Source organism: Mesoplodon bidens (genome assembly GCF_964165515.1).
Source record: "Mesoplodon bidens genome assembly, chromosome: 19".
Classification (NCBI taxonomy): Eukaryota; Metazoa; Chordata; class Mammalia; order Artiodactyla; family Ziphiidae; genus Mesoplodon; species Mesoplodon bidens.
The window spans coordinates 49,075,368-49,098,954 of record NC_138179.1 but is presented as its reverse complement, the minus strand read 5'-3'; the positions used below and the strand labels follow the sequence as shown (position 1 = coordinate 49,098,954).

Below are 23,587 nucleotides of genomic sequence, written 5' to 3'. Positions count from 1 at the left end.
TTCCTTCTGTAATGTCCAAACTCATTTGCTGAAAATCTCTCCTAAGTATCATTTTTCTTTCAGGCAACATTAGTAGTGGAATTTATATTAGAGCCCCTGACACCAACCGGCACCTCTAGAAATATGAGGACAAAGCACAAGGCGTCACCTCTCTCTGGGCTCCATCTCTACCAGCTCTGCGTTCCCATAAAGCCAGAAGGGAGAGAGAGCCCACTGTTGTGACAATCTGTGCTAACAGCACGTGGGCTAGAGTTGTCATGAAAGAGAATGGCACCGCCCTGAGATTGTTACCATTTGGGAACCTTTTTAAAGACTGGGGCTGTGGACTCCCAAGGGCAGGGCCCTTCTGGGTCGTGACTTGCTTGAGACAAAGCCTGAGAAGGCATCAACTGCAGACAGGCCTTCAATAAGCGCTCTCTGATTGCAGCCTGGTCCTAAGGCTGTTACTAACAGATGAGGTCTTCCCTGCGGTAGCTCCATTCATCCCGGATCACTCCTGAATCTGCTCTTGCGCGAGAAAGGCAGACCGTGGGAAGCCGACCCTCCAACACCTCTGACCTTCTGCCGGATCAGGCTGGAAGCTTACAAGAGACAGTGGGATGCTGGGAAACACTAGGCTGAAACCTCCTTCCTACTGCATCTGCCTCACCACAGTGGCTACGAAAGGCTGAGTCAGCTTGACTGGGGTGTGGGTGTGTGGGGTGCCTTCAAGGGCCTTCTAGCTTTGAACTCAGCAGCTCCAGCTTTCAGCCTGGATGCCTGGGTGTGGTCCTGCAGGCCGGATGCTCAGGAGGCTGAATGGGTGGCCTCATTGTTTCTTGATGACCTTAAGAAGTCTAAGGGGTGTTCTGACTTCAATTAGGTGAAAGCCCTCCAAGGCAGGCTGTTTTACTTGTAACCATACTGTCATCCCAACCCCACACCTCCACAGCTCCTTCCATCTCCAAAAAGGACTTGATCCAGGGCCTAGAGTAGGGCCCACCTCTCTCAGCCTCTTTATAAGGGAAATGAGATCTTAAAAACAGACCCCAAGCCCTCCAAACCTAATAGTATTAGAAGCGTGCCTATAGGGACATTGCTTTAATCTCCCCATTAAAAAATTTTTTTTGGTTTATTTGGCTGCACTGGGTCTTAGTTGCAGCATGCGGGCTCCTTTAGTTGTGGCATGCATGTGGGATCTAGTTCCCTGACCCTGCATTGGGAGCACGGAGACTTAACCGCTGGACCACCAGGGAAGTCCCTCTCCTCATTTTTACTTGAAGAAACGCAGGCTTAATTAGGCGGAGACTTGCCCCAGATCGCCCAGCCTGTGTGGGGCAGTGCAGGGCCAGACCTAGTGGGCTGTGCTGCCCACTCCCCAGTCCCCTGGGCTGCAGGCAAACACAAGGAGGAAAGTCTTGGTCCTCCCCGGGCAGAAGGCTTCTGAGGGTCAGAGGTGGTGTTGCCAGTGTAGAGCAGAGTGGGGCATAGATGAAACAGCCGGTGCTGGCTGCATGAGGGAATCAAAGGGCAATGCTGAGCATCGGGGATGAAGAGAGAGTTTCATCTGACGGTGAAAGAAATGAGGCCAGCAGTCAATCTTGCTCCGAGGGCAAGATCTTAAACCCAACATCTTAAACCCAGATGTTTAGAGGTCTACAGAGCTGCACTCAGGCTCAAGTGGCCTGTCCTGCCCGACACGGCTCATCCTGAGCTGGAGCTCCTCCAGACAGGCTGTGGGGCACCCCCTCCCCCAGAAGCTGCCCTTTCACCTTGGTGGCTAGGTAGGCAGCTGGCCAGGGGCCCTGATCCTTCCTCCAGGAGCACTCCAGGCTCCCTTGTCCTAGAGAAGCCGAGGCTGAGGCATCTGAGCTTGGGGCCTCCTCCTTCGTAGTTCCCTGATGACTCATCTGGCAGCCTAGCAGGCAGAGAGAGGAACAAGGTGGCCTGAGAAGCTAACCCAGCAGCTGGCAGCTGAATCTGTGAAGGGCACGGGGAAAACAGGCTGACCCTCACCTCCCAGGGGCACGAAATCTCGGCCCGGGAGCTGTACAGCTTCTCCTGTGTCTGGCTTCCCTGTGCCACATGACCATGACTCAGACCCTCACCGACAGTCTCCAAGTTCAGGAGGCTATTTTCAGGACGCTTTGGCCTGAAAGCAGCTCTCCGACACACACACACGCTTGCTTCTTCACCCTACATGGGTTCTGATCCACAAAAAAATGGGGTTCTGCGCTAAGCCTGGGGCTGCTGATTGGGTGGCCTGCCCAGCTCTGGACTTTGGTCCCTGGCTCGTTGCCCCAGCCCAGAGCCCCGCAGCTTTGCCCCTTCTTTCTCACTCCTGCAGCCTGTGGGAAGTGAGGACTAAGTGGGAGCCCGTTGTGTCTCTGCCTTTGAAGGCAGGTCAAAATCCTGATCCATTACTCAGCTGGACTCTCTCCACAGCTCCACTCAGGCCCCAGATGCATTCTTCCCTCTGCTCTGTGTGTCAGAGCTGAGGACATGAGCAGTGACAATAGCCACACCCTCTCAGCTCACCCACAAGGCTATGAAAACACAAGGGGAACGGAAAGGGGCCGAGCGAATTCAGTATTCTTTCAGGGCCTGATCCACATACACTGCCTATTCTCTCTTCTGTGGTGCCTCCATGACCCCCTGGAGGGATCCGGGGGTAGGAACGAGTGGGATGGAACCAGATTAACCCTTGGGCATATCTGTGTGACATGCCTGCATGTCACAAGGCTCCTGGGCTCAAGCTCAACTCCCTCACCAGCTAGTAAAGATCTTCTGTCCAAGTTGAGGTGTCCTTAATGTGGGTTCAAGGATGGCTTCAGGGAGGTCTGGGAGCCCTAGAAACTATTCTTGTATTTTTCCAGGGAAGAGGTCCATAGCTTTCATCACATTCTCCAAGGGTCTGACATTCCTCAGAAAGTTGCTCTAGTCTCCCCAGAAGGTCAAGGCCAGGGCAAAATGCTTGTTCTGGCTCCATATTTTTACGCCGAGGGAAAGCTCCCTAATGTAGGGCCTTCCTACCTGACTGCAAGTTAGAATAACCATCTCAAACGCACTCGCCCTAGGTCTACTGAATCAGTCACTGGGCATTAGGCCCAGCATCTGTACTTTTGACAAGTTCTCTGGATGATTCTCATGCCCAGAGGCCGGGGACTGCCATCTGACCCCTGCTCTATACTGTAAGGCTGCACTGTCCAATATGGCAGCCACTAGCCACATGGCTATTTACATTTAAATCAATTCATTTAAAATAAAATTTAAAAATCAGCTCCTCAGTTACAGTAGCTACCATATAGGACAGTGCACACAGAGAACATTTCCATCACCGCAGCAAGTTCTATTAGACAGTTCTTTTTTTTTTTTTTTTGCGATACGCGGGCCTCTCACTGTTGTGGCCTCTCCCATTGCGGAGCACAGGCTCCGGACACACTGGCTCAGCGGCCATGGCTCACGGGCCCAGCCGCCCCGCGGCATGTGGGATCTTCCCAGACCGGGGCACGAACCCGCATCCCCTGCATCAGCAGGCGGACTCTCAACCACTGCGCCATCAGGGAAGCCCTATTAGACAGTTCTTGTCTAAGACTATGATAGCAAATGCTGTCTCTGACAGCAAAATTTCTGTTCCTAGGATTCTGGGACAGGAATGGAGTTTAGACTAAAGGAGTGCTTGATTAACTGGAAGGTACAAGAATAATGTTTAAAATTTTGATGACAACCTTTCTAAAATGTATCATATTTCAGTTCCCTGTTTTAGTAAGGTCAGTAAAAACACTAGATTAGGAACCAGGAGATATGAGGTCAAACCTTGGAAGCTTTTTTTAAAAAGCAGCAGGACCATTTTTATTAAATGAAATCCACCTCAACTCCCACAATATAAAAGAGCGAGAAACGTGCAACTGCTATGAAATTCACATTAGAAACAGCTGCTCCACTGAAGAAGGTGGGCAAGGGCCACACATACTCATACTCCCTTCATCCACCACAGACCTCCCCAGAATCCTAGGTCTCCAAGGAAAAGAGTCTGAAAACGAGTGGCCTAGGTCCTTTTGAGGTTCCGTCTACTTTCCCAAATGCCACTGATTTGTCAGGATTATTTGAGGGCTGGATGACTCCAATTCAGAATGATAATTGTCAATATTTACTAAGCACCGCCATTATTTTATTTTATTTCTTTTGCAGTACGCAGGCCTCTCCCTGTTGTGGCCTCTCCCGTTGCGGAGCACAGGCTCCGGACGTGCAGGCTCAGCGGCCATGGCTCACAGGCCCAGCTGCTCCGTGGCATGTGGGATCTTCCCGGCCCGGGGCACGAACCCGTGTCCCCTGCATCGGCAGGCGGACTCTCAACCACTGCGCCACCAGGGAAGCCCTAGCACCGCCATTATTAATGTCAATTTCAGATGTGAAAACTGAGGCTTAGAGAAGTTCAGTAGCCGGCCAGAACAGTCACACAGGGACAAGCTGCAGAAGCGGGGCTGAACGTGCACTGCTGCTTCCCCAGCCTTCATGCTAAGCCTTGAGCAGGCCACTGAGTTTCTTCTCATAGCTTCTTCAGAGCAGTTTTGAGGGCTGAAGGAGGTAGAGTACTTGACATGGCAATCAGCTTGCCTGGCCAATAGAAGCTGATAAACGCCCTCACTGAGACAATGGGACTTCTTTGTTTCAGCATCACCCAGCCAAGGTGTCAAGCCTTACCTAAGGCACTCAACACTTTGAGCCTTGATTCGCTGTATATCAAAGAGAAATATAGGGCCATCCTGAAAATGTCCACTGAGGGGCCAGGGAAGAGCAGGGCAAATCCCTCTCAGGATATTTCATCTGGAAATAAAAACGTGTCCTTCTCTGAATGCCCAGAGGGGACACATCACAGAAGCAGAATAACTCAACTTCCTTAATAAGATGTTAGTTGAAAACCAATCTCATTCTGATGCTTCCTCTTTTAAGCCTTCAGCTTGCCTGGCTACTAGGCCACACTGGGCCAGCCTCTGCCTATCAAGAACAAGGGGTATGCAGGAAGGGGAGCCAAGGGCAAGTGCCGGGCAGAGTGAGCTGGCCAGGCGGACCCAGAGATCCCCATGCGTTCTCAATCCCAGCTCCCTTTTCTGCCCTGCCTACCCTCCCCAAGCCCCTACCCTCAGCCTCTGTTCCAGCCACACTGCTCCTTTCACTTCCCTGAGCAGGGCAGCCATGGGTGAGCCTGATTCTTTTCCTCTGCTCATCCTGTTCCCTGTAAAGAGTGTCTTCTTCCTTTATTACTATCTGTCCAGATCTCACCTATCCTTTATAACCTATCTCCTCAATGAAACCTTTTCCGGTAGGCTCCTGCATTCACTCAACAGGTATTAAATGACAGTCTCCTAAGTGCCAGGGACTGTCATAGTCACTGCCATTCATTAAACATCTTCTGTGTGTTGGGCATGTGCTCGGGGCTTTATCCATGTTACTGATGAACCTCACAGCAACACTGCAAGGCTGGTAATATTTTTACAGATGAAGAAACTAAGGCTCTGAGAGGTAAACTGCCTGCAGAAACTAAAAAGGCCCAATTTATACAACCAGAGCATCTAACATGGGGTTAGGGCTAAAGGCAGGACACTCCTGGTGCTTTCCCCTGGAACCCAAGGATCCTTAGTTCCTTTCTAGGATAAAAGCTTGTTGGCAAAGGTACCTGGAACTTCAGGAACTGAGCAATATTACTACCCATGTGCATATTACTACCCCTATTTTACCTGCAGGATCTGCCCACTGTTGGTAATAATTTCTTAGCCTGTGTAGGTAGGAAGGACAAGAACTAAAAATGTGGGGTCTCATCAGTAAGGGCTGGATCAGCAATAAATTGGTCAGACTTCTAGTGGAGTTACTCCAGTACATGTTCCTGGGATGTTACCATTTTTCACTTGATTAGTTTTAACAGGTCATTTCATTTTCTTAATACAATTTTAAAAAATCCACACAATACACAAACACAGCAACAAGAGTTCCAGGAAAGATGGTACTATCTTCAGGGAAAGAAGCACTGAAGGTTGTGCTTTGGCAAGCAGAAAAGTAAACCAGAGAAAAAATGGGATGCAAGAAACAATGGTAGGCATAGGAATCGATATGACATGTTGGTCAATTTAATTAACAATTGAATGTAAAAAAATTAGTTTCACCCTGTGAAAACCATAATTCAAAAAGAGACATGTACAACAATGTTCACTGTAGCACTATTTACAATAGCCTAGACATGTAACCAACCTAAGTGTCCATCGACAGATGAATGCATAAAGAAGAAGTGGCACGTATATACAATGGAATATTACTCAGCCATAAAAAGAAACGAAATTGAGTTATTTGTAGTGAGGTGGATGGACCTAGACTCTGTCATACAGAGTGAAGTTAGTCAGAAAGAGAAAAACAAATACCGTATGCTAATGCATATATATGGAGTCTAAAAAAAAGAAAAATGGTACTGATGAACCTAGTTGCAGGGCAGGAATAAAGATGTAGACATAGAGAATGGACCTGAGGACAGGGGGTGGGAGGGGGAAGCTGGGGCGAAGTGAGAATAGCATCAACATATATACACTGCCGAATGCAAAATAGTTAGCTAGTGGGAAGCAGCAGCATAGCACAGGGAGATCAGTTTGGTGCTTTGCAATGACCTAGAGGGGTGGGATAGGGAGGATGGGAGGGAGGCTCAAGAGGGAGGGGATATGGGGACATATGTATGCATATGGCTGACCCACTTTGGTGTAAAACAGAAACTAACACAGTATTGTGAAGCAATTATACTCCAATAAAGATCTATTAAAAAAAGAATTTAATCTACATAAGCACATATGGTCTACATTTTAAAAAAATTATTTTATAATGTAAAAGAGAAACAGAAATAACTTGTTCATTTTACCACTAAAAACAAAAACTACATTTGATAGCCATGAACATTTCGCCAAATAGAAAAATGTCCAAGAACAGGTAGGTGAAACAAACAAATCAATGGAAAGTATTTCTCAAACAGACCAAAATTATATGTGATTAAGTGAGGAAACTTTTAGATTGAACAATATGAAATCATCATTTTTTTTTTTTTTATGTGGTACGTGGGCCTCTCACTGCTGTGACCTCTCCCGTTGCGGAGCACAGGCTCCGGACGCGCAGGCCCAGCGGCCATGGCTCACGGGCCCAGCTGCTCCGCGGCATGTGGGATCTTCCCAGACCGGGGCACGAACCCGTGTCCCCTGCATCGGCAGGTGGACCCTCAACCACCGCGCCACCAGGGAAGCCCGAAATCATCGTTTTTATAAGTCAAAAATAGTAAACAATCCAGTAGTTTGTATTTTTCTATCAAATATATAGGATGGTTTCTACATTATACAAGCCTTTGAGAAAATAGCAAAAATAAAGAAATTTTAAAATCTCAAAAAAAAAATTAGTTTAGGGCTTCCCTGGTGGCGCGGTGGTTGAGAGTCCACCTGCCGATGCAGGGGACACGGGTTCGTGCCCCGGTCCGGGAAGATCCCACATGCCGCCAAGCGGCTGCCCGTGAGCCATGGCCGCTGAGCCTGCGCGTCCGGAGCCTGTGCTCCGCAACGGGAGAGGCCACAACAGTGAGAGGCCCGCATACCGCAAAAAAAAAAAAAAAAAATTAGTTTAAAGCACTTTAAAACATTAAGTTTTCAAGTCAGACAATCGGGATTTTAAAAGATCCCTCTAGATGCTAACTAAAAGAGACCAAACAAAATTATACAGAAAGATTGAGAACAAAGGATGCAAAGAGATATGCCAGGCCAATACTAACCAAAAACATTTAATATTAATATCAGACTAAACACTTAAGACAAAAAGATATAACAATCACTTATATGCACGCAATAAGGAGCCTCTAAATCCAGAGACGTGGCAGGTTGAGGCTTTCTGGATGAGTAAGGTCTTGCCTTTGGAGTGTCCTGTCACACTGCAGAGAACTGCAGGATCTTATAACACAGAATTCTTTGAACATGTATTGGTCTGCTGGGTATAGGGGCTTTGCTGAGCACTGGGTATACACTGAGGAAGAAGATACAGCAGCCCATTGAGGAGCTTACAGTCTACTGGGGAAAGAGACAAGTAGTCTCTTACTGCACAGAGATGCAATGACAGGCACAGACACATAGCAGATGCAGTGGGAACACATGCAGGGACAGCTAGCCCAGCCTGGTGGGGATCAGGAAAGGCTTCTTAAAGCAGGTGACACCTGGGCTGAGTCTCAAGGGGTGAGTGAGAAGTTCCCAAGAAAAAAGGAGAGGGTATTCCAAGTAGAGGGGATGGCAAAAGTTAAGGAACAGGGGTGAATCTATGTGGGAATCACAAACAGCTTGAAGTTGCTGGTGAGCAAAGCTTGTCGAGAGCTGCAGGAGGTGAGGTTGCCCGTGGAGTTCAGGTCATGGAACTGTGCTTGGTCCTGATACACCCCCAGGGGTGAAATTCTCAGAAGAGCGAGAGGCGTCTAATTCAGGGGCAGAGATCCAGAGGGAGGAACCTACAGCGTAAGGGCAGATGGTGGATGTTGGGCATTAAATGAAAATCCTGTCATTGGGACAGAACTCTCCACCATCTGCCCAGCCTGGGCTGATAAAATCACAAGTTACAGGCCTCTGGAAGGCTTGCTAATTTCCCCTTCGGCAGAGAGACGGAGTGGGCACTGGGACCTAGAAACAGACGTCAGAGGAAGGAGTACCCTGAGTGAAATGCAGCTGGAGGAATTTCAACACTTGCCTCCTCGCCGGCTTGAGGCCTGCTTCCCAGGAGAGCAATTTCTGCATAAGCATTTCCCATTAAAGAGGATATGAAATGTGAATGTAATACATTAATCATTAAAATCTTACAGGTCAGTTATAAAAAAGAAACCTGTCACGCCCACAAAACTTAATCTCTCTGCCAATTCCATAGGTCAAACTGCCAGGTAGATGAAATGTATGGAATAAAATTTATGACCATCCCTAATTCCCACCACACATCAAGGTTAACCAGCCCTGTCTGTCATACAGAGTGAAGTAAGTCAGAAAGAGAAAAACAAATACCATATGCTAACACATATATGTGGAATCTAAAAAAAAAAAAAAAGGTTCTGATGAACTTAGGGGCAGGACAGGAACAAAGATGCAGATGTAGAGAATGGACTTGAGGACACGGGGAGGGGGAAGGGTAAGCTGGGACGAAGTGAGAGAGTGGCATGGACATATAGCTAGTGGGAAGCAGCCGCATAGCACAGGGAGATCAGCTCGATGCTCTGCGACCACCTAGAGGGGTGGGATAGGGAGGGTGGGAGGGAGACGCAAGAGGGAGGAGATATGGGGATGTATGTATATGTATAGCTGATTCACTTTGTTATACAGCAGAAACTAACACAACATTGTAAAGCAATTATACTCCAATAAAGATGTTAAAAAAAAAAAAAAAAGGTTAACCAGCCCCACATGTGCAGGAACACCGCTGTCTACAGGTCCTTTCAAATGTTTAAGACAAGAAGTCACCTCACTATTCTATTAGCACAGGCCTTACCCACTTCCAGCTTCTCCTTGACCCCTCCCATCTCACAATGAGGCCAAGCTAATCTTAAATCATTATGTCCTGAAGATAACCTCAAGCTCAAAGACATCTGTTGGCTGTGCACTGCTTATGGGCCTGGTCCCAAGCCTGTGGTCCATAATCTGTCTTACCACTGTTTCCCTAAACACAGGGTTTGGCTCTGGCCAGTCTGATCTCTCCACACCCCGCTGGCTACTCAGATCTACAGGTCTCCATGTGTGCTTCGTCATTGTGTGGGCCATGCTGCACATCCTGCTTGTCCTTCCCAGGCGAAGCTCAGGCCTTCCACCTCCAGGAAGTCCCCACTGATAGCACCTGGTCTCCTTACTCTCCTCACCCTCACTCCCTTTACTCGTTAAATAAAATAATGTAGGTGAAAGAACTCTAAATGTGATAAATCATCATACACCAAGGGAAGATAGCCATTTCTTGTGCGCACAACTCCATAATTGCAATCTAGGAGGTATGGAGCAGATAGAAATATGGGAAAAGATGTACAAAGATGTTCAGTGTATTTTTATAATAGTAAAACACTGAAACAAAAATGTCTAATTACATGGGGAGGATAATTATTAAATAAGTCATAGTACATCCATTAAAAATGCTTACAAATAATATTTAACTATATGGAAAAATGCTTATGGGATACAATGTTAACAGAAAAAGGATACAGAATTATATCTAAGGTATGATCCCACCTAGCATGTGTCTGTATATTTTATCAACATTTATAAAAATGCAGACACCTAGCACAGACATGCAGCAATGGTTCTCCCTTGGTGGTGGTAATATTCTTTATATTTTTCTAATTTTTCCACATTTTTTGCAGTGAGCAAGTACTACTTTTCCCAGTCTTCATTTTTTCAACAGATGTTTCCAAGTGGTAAAAATAAAATACAGAAGGGATAAACAATAAGAAATATAAGTCCTTCCCACCACTCCCCCATTCTTCTGAGGGGGTCTCCATTACCAGTTTCTTACATATCCCTTCAGAGATGTTCTCTGCGGGATATTACTTTTATGGTGAAAACAAGCTATAACTAAAGTAAGGTCTCTTGGTATGGGATGAGAATTTAGGAGGCATCTGGTCCACATCTGTGACTGGGGCTTCATAAATACGTGATGACTGCTTCCTCACCCCGCACACACACACCACACACACAGGAAACCTTGCCAGAACCTTGGGGGCTGTCCAGTGAGTTCTGGCAGCAGGGCCGCTAAATCAGAAGCTGGAGATGGGTAAGCTTGTCCCTCCTCGTTTTGGTTTTCATTTCACTCTCTTTCTAGTTTTCCCCGGGGGACTGTGAGTTTCATCCGTTGGGACTCAAGAAGCAGGAAGGTGCTCAGCGATCGCTGTGCCAGCCGTCCTCAACTCTGATGGCCAGTGCTTCCCTGCTTTTACTTTATAACCATCCAATGACAAGTGTATGCAGCGGTGAAGATGCTGGGTAAGACATGCTAGTGGGCACAAGTGGCCCCATAAAGAGCAGGAAACAGCAGAACTGGACCTGAGAGAAAACCACTGGCCCCTCCGTGGTTGCTGATGTCAAGGGGTAGGATCTGAGGGCTGGTCCCAACCCGGGGAACCTGAAAGAGGCAAGGGTTTCAGGCTAGTATATCTGACGCTGCTTCCTTGTATATCTGACACTGCTTTAAAAAAAATTATTTTGTTTTCAAATACAAATATAATACTTGTTCATTATAAAAAATTAAACAATACAAAAAGTGTATATATTAAAAAAAAAATCCCTGCACCATTCCCTTCTCCCTGCAATGTTAAAAACAGGTTTGGTGTAAACCCCTCTAGTTCCATTACTGTACATATACGAACATAGAGTTTGGGACTAATTTTTTTTTTGCTGTACACGGGCCTCTCACTGTTGTGGCCTCTCCCGTTGCGGAGCACAGGCTCCGGACGCGCAGGCTCAGCAGCCATGGCTCACGGGCCTAGCCACTCCACGGCATGTGGGATCTTCCCGGACCGGGGCACAAACCCGCGTCCCCTGCATCGGCAGGCGGACTCTCAACCACTGCGCCACCAGGGAAGCCCTGGGACTATTTTAAAAATAAACATAGGATTATACATACATAATATTCTACACGTTGCTTCTTTCACTTAACAATAAATTATGAATACCATTCCATTTCAGTATATGTAGATCTATCTCATTCTTTTTAATGGTTCCATAAGATTTTATGGTACAGATGTACTATCATTACCCACTTTTTCTTCTATGGATGGATTTTCAAATTGTTTCCATTTTTTATTCTTGTAAGTAATATTGCAAAACAACACCTTTATTCACTTCTTTGTGCACTTTTCTTTTCTTTCTTTTTTTTTCGGCCATGCCGCGCAGCTTGCGGCTTGTGGGATCTTAGTTCCCTGACCAGGGACTGAACCCATGCCCTCGGCAGTGAAAAATGCAGAGTCCTAACCACTGGACCACCAGGGAATTCCCTCTTTGTGCACTCTTACAAGTAACTCTAGGTGGTAAATTCTGGGATCAGAATTCCTGGGTAACCCTTTTCTTAGTGGATTAGTGGCCCTTTCTTCTCTCCTGTTTCTATGTGTCAGGGAAGTAGGCAGCATCCATCAGTTAAGGACAGGTGGTTACCAAACACTACACGAGTTATTTGCTAGAAAGACTATCCTTGCCCTCAAGGTGCTTATAATCTAGTCAGTGCAAATGGGTGGATGGATAAATAGATGATCAAGGAATCTCAAAATGACCTTGGGATCAGAAGAGCCCTGGACATCATCTATTCCAACATAGCACTCAATGATCCTGAGGGATGGCCATCCAGCTACTTAACAGGATGGTCTTGGCATCAAAAGATCTGAGTTTGAATCTTAGTCTTAACATTCTGGTGTGTAACCATGGGCAGATCACTTAATGTGAGACTCAGGTATCTCATCTGTTAAATAAGGATCCTCAAACGTACATAACAGGATTTTACAGGAAAATTAAACACAAGGAACAATGTTTAAATGCCCAACAGAGTGCCTGGCACACAGGGGATGCTCTAGAAACATTAGCAGAACCTCCAGTGAGAGGGAAGCTGTTACAAGATGAGCAGTCCTTTCCGGGACTGGAAGTGCCAGTTGTTTGACAGTCCTCGCCTGTGAAGAGCTGAAACCCACCAGCCAGCAGCCCTAGTGTTGGAAGGAAAGTCTGGAACAGGCACTGTCAAAGGAGGAGGGGAGCATCCCAAGAGCAGGGAGGCAGAAGCGGCCAGCAGGAAAAGGACCACCCATGACAGGGGGGTTCTTTGTTTGTTTGGGTTTTTTTTTTTGGCTTCGCCTTGCATGCAGGATCTTAGTTCCCTGACCAGGGCTCGAACCCGTGTCCCCTGCAGTGGAAGCGCAGAGCCCTAACCACTGGACCGCCAGGGAATTCCTGAGGGGGTGGTTCTTTGAAGAGCATTCTGCACACGCCATCCAGCCTCTCTCTCCTGGCCGTGCCTCAGCTCTGAATGGACTCAAGAATGACCCACCAGTGCACAATGAACAAGGACCCAGAACTCCTCGGCACCTAGAGCCGAAATCAGTTGTCCTGTGGACATCTTTGGGTGTTTTCAATAAGCTGCTGCTATATGTATACACAGAATTACATGCTGGTTGTCAACAATAATGACAGCTATTATTGTTTGCTATGCATTAGGTACATTAGGCAATGTGTGCTATGTATTACATGTGTGTTACTTCTTGAATGCTCACAATAACTCTAGTGTCATTCCCCTTATACGGAGGAATAAATCAAGGCTCAGTAGGTCGAGTAATTTTCCCATGGTCACACTGCAAGGAAGTGGCAGAAGCAGGATTTGCACGTGGGACTCTTTTATGTCAAAGTCCATGCTCTTAACCGTGACACTGAATCCATTTTCAAACGATTCAAGCTTTAAAAATTGGGACCCGAATGCAGAGGCTGCCACAAGCCAAAGGTTTATTAGTGAGAAACCCAGGGACTGACCCAGGAGGAAGCATCTCAATTAGGAAGCATAAACACAGCCAGCCTAGGTTTTGGAAAAAGCAACTTTAAAATGGCAACGGGGATCAAAGACTCCAAAGACTCCAAGCATGCAGCAGGCCTGTGTTCCTCAGCTCACCCACGCACAGCTGGACCCATCCCAGGGACCAACAGTATGAAAAAGTTCAAATTCACCCTTCATTTTATAAAGCCTGGCTCCAGGCTTCTTGAGCCTATTTTACTGTTTTTTGTTTTTGTTTTTAATAGCAAAGCCTTGAGCATCAGTTACTAAACTCATAAATATGGTTATTACTTTGTCTCCAGGCCCTGATATAGGCACTGTTTAAACTTTAAAAGTATTACAATGACATTTTCAATTCAACTTTCAAATCCTTTGCATGAGGAGAGCCAATGGCATATAGAAGGGATGCCACTGGGGCATCACTGATCCACAGAGGCAGTTACGCAGGAGAACGGGGGGCGGGGTGGTATTGAGAAAAACCTCAACCACTTCATTTTCTACACTCCACAGCAAGGAGTGTTTCATGTATGTTATATACAAAAGTTTCATAGGGTCCCTGATAGCTGTAGGTTGGGGTGTTCTGTGTAACTGAATATTCTGATTAAGTGGGGGCTGCAGCAGGTACCACTCAGTAACGATCAGTTTCCAAAGATTACAGTGCGATTAAGTGCCCTCATCACTAAAATCGTGCCAAACACAACCAGCTTTCTCTGATGAGTCAGAATGTACTTCTGGATCTTGCCAAGCCTTGAGGTCATCATTGCAAGCAAGGTCTGCTTGTGAAAAACTCCTTATTTAACTTTTTGGATTGGATTCTGAGCAAGGAGCAGTGCCCCGGGCTACGGTCAATCCTGCTGCAACACAACCACTTCCCTCCTCTGTTGGTAACTCTCCTTTTCACAGGTGGGACTGGCTTCAAGCAGGGTCTACCTGTTTTCGGAGATGGAGAAAGACGGGTTCAGCCTCTTTGGAAGGGAAGAGGCGTCAGGTTCATTGTAGGTATTGGTTACTGGTCCTGAAATTGAGGAACTAGTTTGAGGAACTTCAGAATAAACAAGAAACCCAAACAACTTGGCTTTCCACAGAAGGCTTCCAACGTACGGGGGTAAATGGAAGGAAGTGCACAGTCCAGCTCCGTCCTTTGGCGGTGGCACCCTGACCACGGCCTCGTTTCAGATGCTGCCCTACACATCCTTTGACAGACTGGCCTGAGTGAGCAGCTTGAGGACATGTCCCTTTCAACACAGGGTCACGTTCTTATCCTCACCCAGGAAGGGAGGAAAGGGTTTGGGACCTGTGGTATGACAGGGAGTGTTCGCAGAGGATCTCTGGAAGGCAGACTCTTTATTAAAATTTTTATTATTATTTTTTAAAAATTTTATTTTTGGCTGCGCTGGGTCTTCATTGCCGCGTGTGGGCTTTCTCTGGTCGTGGTGAGTGGGGGCTCCTCTTCGTTGCGGTGGGAGGGCTTCTCATTGTGGTGGTTTCTCTTGTTGCAGAGCACGGGCTCTAGGCATGTAGGCTTCAGTAGTTGTGGCACGCGGGCTCAGTAGCTGCGGCTCGCGGGCTCTAGAGTGCCGGCTCAGTAGTTGTGGTGCATGTAGTTAGTTGCTCTGCGGCATGTGGGATCTTCCCGGACTAGGACTCGAACCCATGTCTCCTGCATTGGCAGGCGGATTCTTAACCACTGCGCCACCAGGGAAGTCCCTCCATTTCTAATCTTAATTGGCAATAGCATCCTCATCTGAGGCTGGCAAAGCCCCCTTCCTCCCAAGCCTCCCATCTATCCCTAGTATGGACCAGGACTAATTCTGTTCTGATAAAAGGAAAGGTCGCAGTCAGCAGAAGGTGGGTGGTGGATCTCAGATACAACAGCTCTTTGCACTTATGGGGGCCACCATCTAGATGTGACATCAAGCTTTGCCCACAAGAAAGAGCCTCTTCACTGAGAGGAGCTGGACGGATCCCGAGGGAATGATGCCCAACTACTCTGGGTTTTCTGGCTACCTGCACACCGCAGGTAACACAACAGGAGGAAGATGCAGGGAGCTTCTTGGTGCCCAGTGGGTTCACAGCCTCTCAATCAGTCATTCATAGCTACTGGAGATCCACTTTGGGTAAGATACTGCCTGGTGAGGTAGGACAGCGACCTACAGGTGTAGGCAACCTTTGAGACTTCCGGGTAACCCTGCCCAGAATTGTATTTTCTTATCAACCTTCACCTCCTTTTGCTTACACGAACCTTATGGTACAAGACAGTGTCAAATAAATAGCTTTCTGTTTACTTTTTCTTAGACTCAGAGCAGCTGCCGCTTTGGCTCCACCCTCCCCAGGTCTGGCAAAGCTTGAAGAAAGGCCGGGAGTGATGGGATTGGGTGTGGATATGAAGGAGGAGATAGTTAAAAAATACAATTCCTACTCCAGGACTAGTTCTTTCGTTCAAGGAGCAGCACAGCACAGTGCAAAGAGCGTGGACTTTAGTTCAGATTCTGCAATTAACTAGCCGTGTGGCCTTGGGCAACTCAGCTTCTTGGGGTCACCATTTTCTCGTTTGTAAAACAGAGCATGCAAATGGTTATGATCATTCCAGGCTATAACTCAAAGAGCTCTTTCTTGACAGAGTGGTTCAGGCCTAAGGTCACTTAGCCACGCCCACCCAAAGTGACTGCTGGCTAGTCCAGATGGATGAGGTGTGGGTAGGGGGTGCTGGAGGGGAGCCTGCAACAGATAAAGGAAACAAGGTAATACTAGCTCTTCCCCTGTGGCTTCAATAAAGTCAAGCCCACCTGGTGGGGTGATCTGGACATTGCTTAGAGAGGTCCTTGACCCTCAGCAGTCAAGTTCAACACCAGCTGCACTGGTCTAGAACACAGAGTCTGAACAAACTCTTTGCCTGGAAGCACACCTGGTCACAGCTTTAGTGGTAAGAGGGTCAGAAGGCACAGCACCCAGAAACCGGGTGGAAGAGATGGCTCAGGAGTTCCCTCTGCCGTTTCTTCCTTTTCTTTTTAAATAAATTTATTTATTTTATTTATTTTATTTTTGGCTGTGTTGGGTCTTCATTGCTGCGCGTGGGCTTTTCTCTAGTTGTGGCGAGTGGGGGCTACTCTTCGTTGTGGCACGCGGGCTTCTCGTTGCGGTGGCTTCTCTTGTTGCGGAGCACGGGCTCTAGGTGTGGGCTTCAGTAGTTGTGGCACGTGGGCTCAGGAGTTGTGGCTTGCAGACTCTAGAGCACAGGCTCAGTAGTTGTGGCACACGGGCTTAGTTGCTCCGTGGTATGTGGGATCTTCCCAGACCAGGACTCGAACCCGTGTTCCCTGCATTGGCAGGCGAATTCTTAACCACTGCGCCACCAGGGGAGCCCTGCGGCTTCTTTCTGAGTCCAAACACTGGCTCCAGAAGTGTGGCAGGCTCAGAATTCCAAAGTTTCCTGAAAGCCAGGGTTGAATCTAGCCTTCCTAATCACTGGAGCTCTTCAGAGCCTCCAACTCAGGTGGCGAAAAGGAAGGCAGGTAGAAAAGGGTTCCCCAAAAGGCCTTTCACACCAAAGTATGGTATGTATCTCTCTGCCTTTTGCCAAGGGGTTTCCCAGCTCCCTAGAGCCAAAGCTCCCCTCCTGCTTCTTTGTTGACTCTCACTGGAAGTGGGCCATCTTCCACCCTCAAGGTGGCTGGACTCAAGAGTGCAGTGACACTGCTGATCTGGGCTCTGTGCCGGGTCCACATGAACCCCCTGCCGGGGGATCCATCTCTCTGTCAGTCCACAAGCCCCCGGAGCCTTCGGTTTGCTTCCTTACCCCTGCCTCCAAAGCCCTTGGACCGAAATGAACGTGATCTTTGGCAGAGGGCTTCTCAACAAGGTCTGTTTCAAGACTTCCTCTGCGACTGAGCTCGGGAATAAATCGCCTGTCACCTACACCCCTGCAAGGGTGACTCACCTTCCAGAGAAAGTACTCTGCTCACCTAAGCAAAGCTGCCTGGAAAATGACTAAGGCACCTATCAAATGCACCCTGTGGGGCCGACCAGTTACCGAGCTGGGCCCAGACACACTCTGCCTCTCACCTCCAGCCTGAAGTGAAGTGTGGAGCTGCCACTCCAGATCTGCTGGTTTCATTTTCATCTGAACCGAGCCCCACACGAGGCTTGACATCCGGTAATCTATTTTTTCTAAAAACTAAGTTCACTTTAGAAATGACTGTTTGGCCACGAAGGCAGCTTCCCCAAGAGAAAACAAAATGTTATTTAAAGGCAACGTCAGCCTGGTGGGAGCCTGTATTTTTGTTTTGTATTAAGAAGCGGAAAAAAAAGAATTTAAAATATAATGTGAAACTGGTTTTTTTCTTGGGTGATTTAAAGGGAAATCTGCAAGTCCCTGACTGCGGATCCAGGGCCCCCAGACTGGCAATAAGGCGACAAAGCGTAGTGAGCTGAGGCTGCCACATGGTGGTGGGAACCTTGCCCCACAGAACCCAGGTTTCCCTCCTGGTCTCCCAAACAGAGAAGAATGAGTCCTTGCTGACTTATATTCTACACAGTGTTTTCCTTTTGTTCCCCTCCAGAGTTAAGGCTGGGACCCACTTCGCTGCACAGGGGACACAGGACGGCCCTAGAAAGGCTCAGCTCTGCGTCTTGCACAGAGTCCTGGGAGGGCCGAGGGTGGCCAAGGGTTAGGCTCGCCAACTCTGACCAGGCAGAGCCGGAGTCGTTTGGAGGGTGGTAAGGGCAGTATTTAGTGTAAGACAGGGAAAACCTGACAGCTAAACCCTCTAGACAGAAGAAATGTCCCCCGGGAGGTCCTGCTGAGAAAATGACTGCCCTTATCAGGCAGTGTGACCCTTCCTGACGTCATCTTACAGAAAACAGGTCTAGTCAAAGTGGTAATCGGCAACTACTAGTACTGCGATTACTACTACAACCACCATCAGCAGTTATAGCCATTGTGTCCTATGGCTTATTCTGTGCCAGGCACCGAGCTCAGCACTTCACATGCATTCTCTCCTTTTCTACCCAAAACAACACGACGAAGTATTTACAGACGAGGCACCCAATGCTTAGAGAAGTGAAGTGATTTGCTTGAGGTCACACAGGCAGACAGTGGCAGACCTGGACCTGACGCAACAGCCTAAACCCCCAAGTTGGATACGAAGATACCGTGGACTTGCTCTGTCGCTCCGGGCAAATCACCTGACCACTCTGCTTTAATTTCTGCACCTGTAAAATGGGGATAAGCAGACTCGCCCAGAGGATGCTCTATTCATCTTTTAGACTTTTGTTAATAATTATTATGGACAATCAATATCAACTAATAATTAACTGTTAACACTTATTAATTAACACTTGTTAACATAAATAGATAAATAAAGCAGCTACCCTGGTTTACTTATATTCAAAACTGACCTGTTTTGGAAAAAAAAAAAAAAAGAAAACAACTTACCCTTTCATGAGTAAGTTAGTAGAAGAGGCAGTGAACTAGATATCAAGAAACGTGGGTTTAGCTTCTAGGCATGACACTGATTTCCTGAGTAATCTCATCCCCTTTATTTCTCCTTACTAGGTCTCACATTCCTGATCTTTGTCCCTGCCTTTCTTTACGGGAGTATTGTGAGAAAATACAGAAAATAGCCACTAAGTACCACTACTCTGGATGCCATATAATTTCAAGGGATTTATATCAGGAGGATAAGAGATTAAAGGGTATAAAAATAGCAAGGGAAAGGGGATCTTTTTTTTTTTTTAAATTGAAGTATAGTTGATTTACAATGTGTTAATTTCTGGTGTATAGAAAAGTGATTCAGTTATACATATATATATTCTTTTTCATATTCTTTTCCATTATGGTTTATCACAGGATATTGAATATAGTTCCCTGTGCTATACAATAGGACCTTGTTGTTTATCCATTCTATATGTAATAGCTTGCATCTGCTCATCCCAAACTCCCAATCCAACCCCGCCCCCCCACCTTGGCAACCACAGGAAGGGGATCTTTTAAACTATTGATAGAGTACAAAGAAGGGTGCACAGGCTGCTGAGAAAAAGTGACTTTTCTCTGCATTGTCACTCAGGCAGAAAGACAAGGCCAGAACTGAAGACCCCCAGTCCAACATACTTCAGTGTCTCGCTCAGCTCAACTGAAATGTTCTACCACACAATCTGCCCTAGGTTTGGCCTTCCATTTCTAATCTACTGCTTTCAACATTTCAGTCAGCATCACCGAGCAAATGCAAAGCCTTCACACGTGCATCACTCTAAACGCTCACCTACCCCTTGACGGTGCTCAACCCCCATTCCTTTCCCTGCTGAAGGATCTCAGGCGTGCGGCGGCCAGAGAGGCTGGCTTATCCTTAAAGCTCCCTAAATCCACTGCCAGGGGACTGTCCCCTTTCCCGCCAATTTCACACTGGTGCCATCAAAAGTGCCCATAAGGCTCAGATGTTTCCAGTTTAACTGAAATACTAAAATGGGGCAAACAGGAAGCATCAGACACAACTGCGGTAGTGACTTATTAATCATGAAAGCAGAATTTTAGTTGCATTTTAACCTTTTGCCAGGAAAAAAAAAAACACCTCTGAGTTGATGGAAGCCATTGGTACAAAAGATGCTGCCTATGTGTGTATCAAGCTGACTTACACTTTTGATTTAGGACTGAATTTGGTTTTAAGATTTCTTAATTACTCTCCCAGAAAAAAACACGTGTCAGGTCAACCAACATGAATCTCTCAGCTCTTCATCGAGGCAGGCAGGCCTGTTAGGAAAGCTCATGTGCTGTCCATAGAGACAGGAAAAAAAATAGGAAATTAAAAGTGACTTTGCAGGCCAAAGTGATAGGACACTGGTAAGAGGGTGCCAACAATGAGGAAAACAACCCTGGATCGGGCTTCACCTCTCTCACATATCTACAGATCTCTCACCAGACCCTGGTCAGGATGAACTGTTACCACGCACCAAACAAAATCACAACAGCTGCCTGGAGTTGGACAACCAATCAGGGCAGGACTGCTTCTCAACATTAAGTGATATACAAACACTCCAAGCAGATCACAATGGAGTCAGTGTTCAACAGGAGAACCAAAATGAGGAACCAAACCTCCGTCTGTTGAGGCGAAATGGCCAACCAGACATTTTTGTTTAATAGATGAAGGCTCCTTTGGCAGGGTCTCTGCGGTGCCGCTCCCACAAACTCTAACTGACAATACCAGGGGCGAAAAACCCCTTTCAGAGCTAACTGCTCCTTATACTCTGAAAACAGTCAGAAGGCGACCTAAAGCTTGGTGGCTTACCGCTGTCTGATTTCGCAAAAAGTGCTGGAACATATACCTGGGTATATATTTCTAAAATTAAAGTCAGAGACTAGTACTTTTACTCTGAGACCTTCTGAGAAGTTCACCACACCCTTCAAAATAAACGAGGATGTCCTCAAGGTGTCTGAAAATCTCAGATGTCTGGCATTGCTGCACCAAAGGAACTGACTTTGACATCACTTAAAAAACACCAAGAGTAAATCCAAACACTTTGTAAAACAAGCACCTGTTCTCTCATGTTAAAAGCATAAATACCCCAGCAAACACTTCTCCCTCTGTCCTGCATCTTAAGTCCCATAATGTGGTCCTGGTCCAGGGGAAGGAGCCTGGGAAAGACTCCAGTGGCCCAGGTTCAAGTCTTCACCCTGAGTCCTAGCTATGAGGCATTAGGCAAGATCTATTTACACTCCCGCCCCCGACAAACACACACCTGCCTCAGGTGCCTCACCTCTAAAGCAGGACAATACTAACTATCTTACCACACAGACATCTGAAGGAAAAAGGAGGTTACAGGTATGAAGATACTAAGTAAAAAACACATCACTAATGTTAAGATACTATCTCCCTCTAATCTTTCAGAAAGACCATGTTTCTAGTCAAGGGGTTTTCAACATTTTTCCTGGAATAAACTTCAGACTTCTATTTTGTATTAGGCCCCACCTCTCATCATTTAGCTTCATTTGCTTTTCAAGATCTTAATCAAGGGACAGGTACTCACTGTCCCCCAGTTAAAAAATAATAATTTGACCATTTACACCACTGATTTCTGTCTCTTTTCTCCATTCATCCCCTAGTCCACCCTTAGGACTGAGAGCAACATTTTAACTTCAATTAGGAAAAAACGGCTTTTTCTGAAGTTACCCAGCACCGAGGAGGTTCCCGGGCAGGTGGGACTCTCTGTACTTTACAAGTCGCCTCCTTCTGCCTGGTGCCCGGTGGCTGCAGGCTGCCAGGGCCACGATGGGCTTCCAAGATGGGATATTTTATCTGAGCCGACAGATAAAGTCCTGAGTGGAGTGGACAGAGAATTACAGAGGGGTCAGGGAGAGAGAGAGGATGCTGCGAGTAGCCTGCACTGCCCCGCTGGGTGCCAAGGGCAGGTTCTGTCTCTTCTCCCAGGCTCGGGGTGTGACCCCAGAACTGCCCAGGAAAGGCCTGAGGTTTTCACTGCCCGGACAGGTGGGAGGGCTCACGGACCCGGGCGTTAGGCACCTTCCGCCCGCTGCCAAGGTGAGCCCTCATCCTGGGGGGCATCCAGGGAACAGAGCAGGAGGGGCAGGCCTGGCGGTGGGGCGGCTTGGCGCGGAGGAACAAGGATGTTGGAGAAGGGGAAGCAAGGCGTCTCTGCGCGCGCTTCGGGTGAGCGTGTGGCCTGCGGGTGTGCTGGTTGAGCACGGCGTGAGACCGTGGCCCCGGCAGCGTGCGTGAGGGAGCGCCGGCGGCCGGCCGCCAGGGCCGAGGGCCCGCGCGCGAGTGGGTCCCCCGGCCGCGCCGCCGACCCCCACCATTCCGGGGCGGCGGGCCAGGCCGCAACCCGGCCCCGGGTTGAGAAGCGACCCATCCCCTCTGCCCCTCGCCCCGGGACTCGCTCCAGTCACCTACCGGCCGAGCGCCGACCTCCCCCTCCAGCGAGTGTCGCGCTCCACTAGTCCACGATCTCCCGCCGCCGGTCGCCGACCACTGCTCTCAGGGCCCACGGTCGCCCCGCCCCACCTCGGGCCCCGCCCCCTCACCGCCTCCCCGGCCACCCCCGGGGTCACGCCTCCGCCGGCGGCAGCAAATTTGCCTCGCTTCGCGCCTCCTTGCTTTGGCCTCACCTAGACCCTTGGCCCCGCCCACTCCTCCAATCTAACCAATGAGACAGCGCGTACCAGCCAGTTCTGTCCTACCGCCCCAAGCAACGATTGGTTAATGAGGCCTCGTTTCCAGGAATGGGCACTATTTCCGGACAGTGTTTATAGAGAAGAGATTGCTGGGCGGACGGATCGACAGAAGGCGGAGGCTGTACGGGTGTTGGTGTAACTACACATGCGCGCTCGGCTTCTGGCAGTCTTTCGGGTTGCTTTCTTCTGGAGGTTACGGGAAGGAAGGGTGAGCGTGCGCATGCGTGGGCCCTCCCCCGCCTAGGACCTGGTTACCTAGGAGACGGCGAGGCGTGCTCTCTCTCCAGGCTTTGGTTGTGTTTCCTCTTTGCTCCGGGCCGTAGCGGCTGAAGGAGGTGTGTAGGTTGTGGAGGGAGCGGGGCGGGGCAGGGGTGTGTATTTAGAAACACTTATATTGAGCACTTGCTGTGAGCCTGGTGCTGTAGAGTCTCTGAGGATAAGATAGGTGCCTGCTGCCCTCGAGGAGGTTGGGGGGCTAAAGGCCTACGCAGGTCAGACCTGTGTGTTGAAACTCAGGTCTGGTGAGAGCGTGCGGCTGGCGTGGGGCAATCCCTTTGCACAGCCAGAGAAGCAACGTGGTGTGAGCGCTGCGTGAAGCATCTCCTCGCTGGGTTTACAGGTTATGGAGCCAGAAAGAAGACTAGAGCTTTACTTATTTAAAAAAAAAGGACTTGGACAGAATGGCCATCATCAAAAAATCTAGAAACAATAAATGCTGGAGAGGGTGTGGAGAAAAGGGAACACTCTTGCACTGCTTGTGGGAATGTGAATTGGTACAGCCACTATGGAGAACAGTATGGAGGTTCCTTAAAAAACTACAAATAGAACTACCATATGACCCAGCAATCCCACTACTGGGCATATACGCTGAGAAAA

At 48.0% G+C, this 23,587-nt stretch overlaps 1 protein-coding gene across 1 annotated transcript in view; it reads right to left on the bottom strand.

The window, feature by feature from the left end:
• MAP3K14 (mitogen-activated protein kinase kinase kinase 14) overlaps positions 1 to 22,561 on the bottom strand; it is a 42,650-nt gene extending 20,089 nt beyond the window's left edge. Inside the window, exon 1 of the mRNA XM_081219488.1 lies at positions 22,431 to 22,561. The gene's annotated coding sequence lies outside the window, so the exon portion shown is untranslated. The remainder of the gene's footprint in view (positions 1 to 22,430) is intronic.
• Positions 22,562 to 23,587: the final 1,026 nt, after the last annotated feature.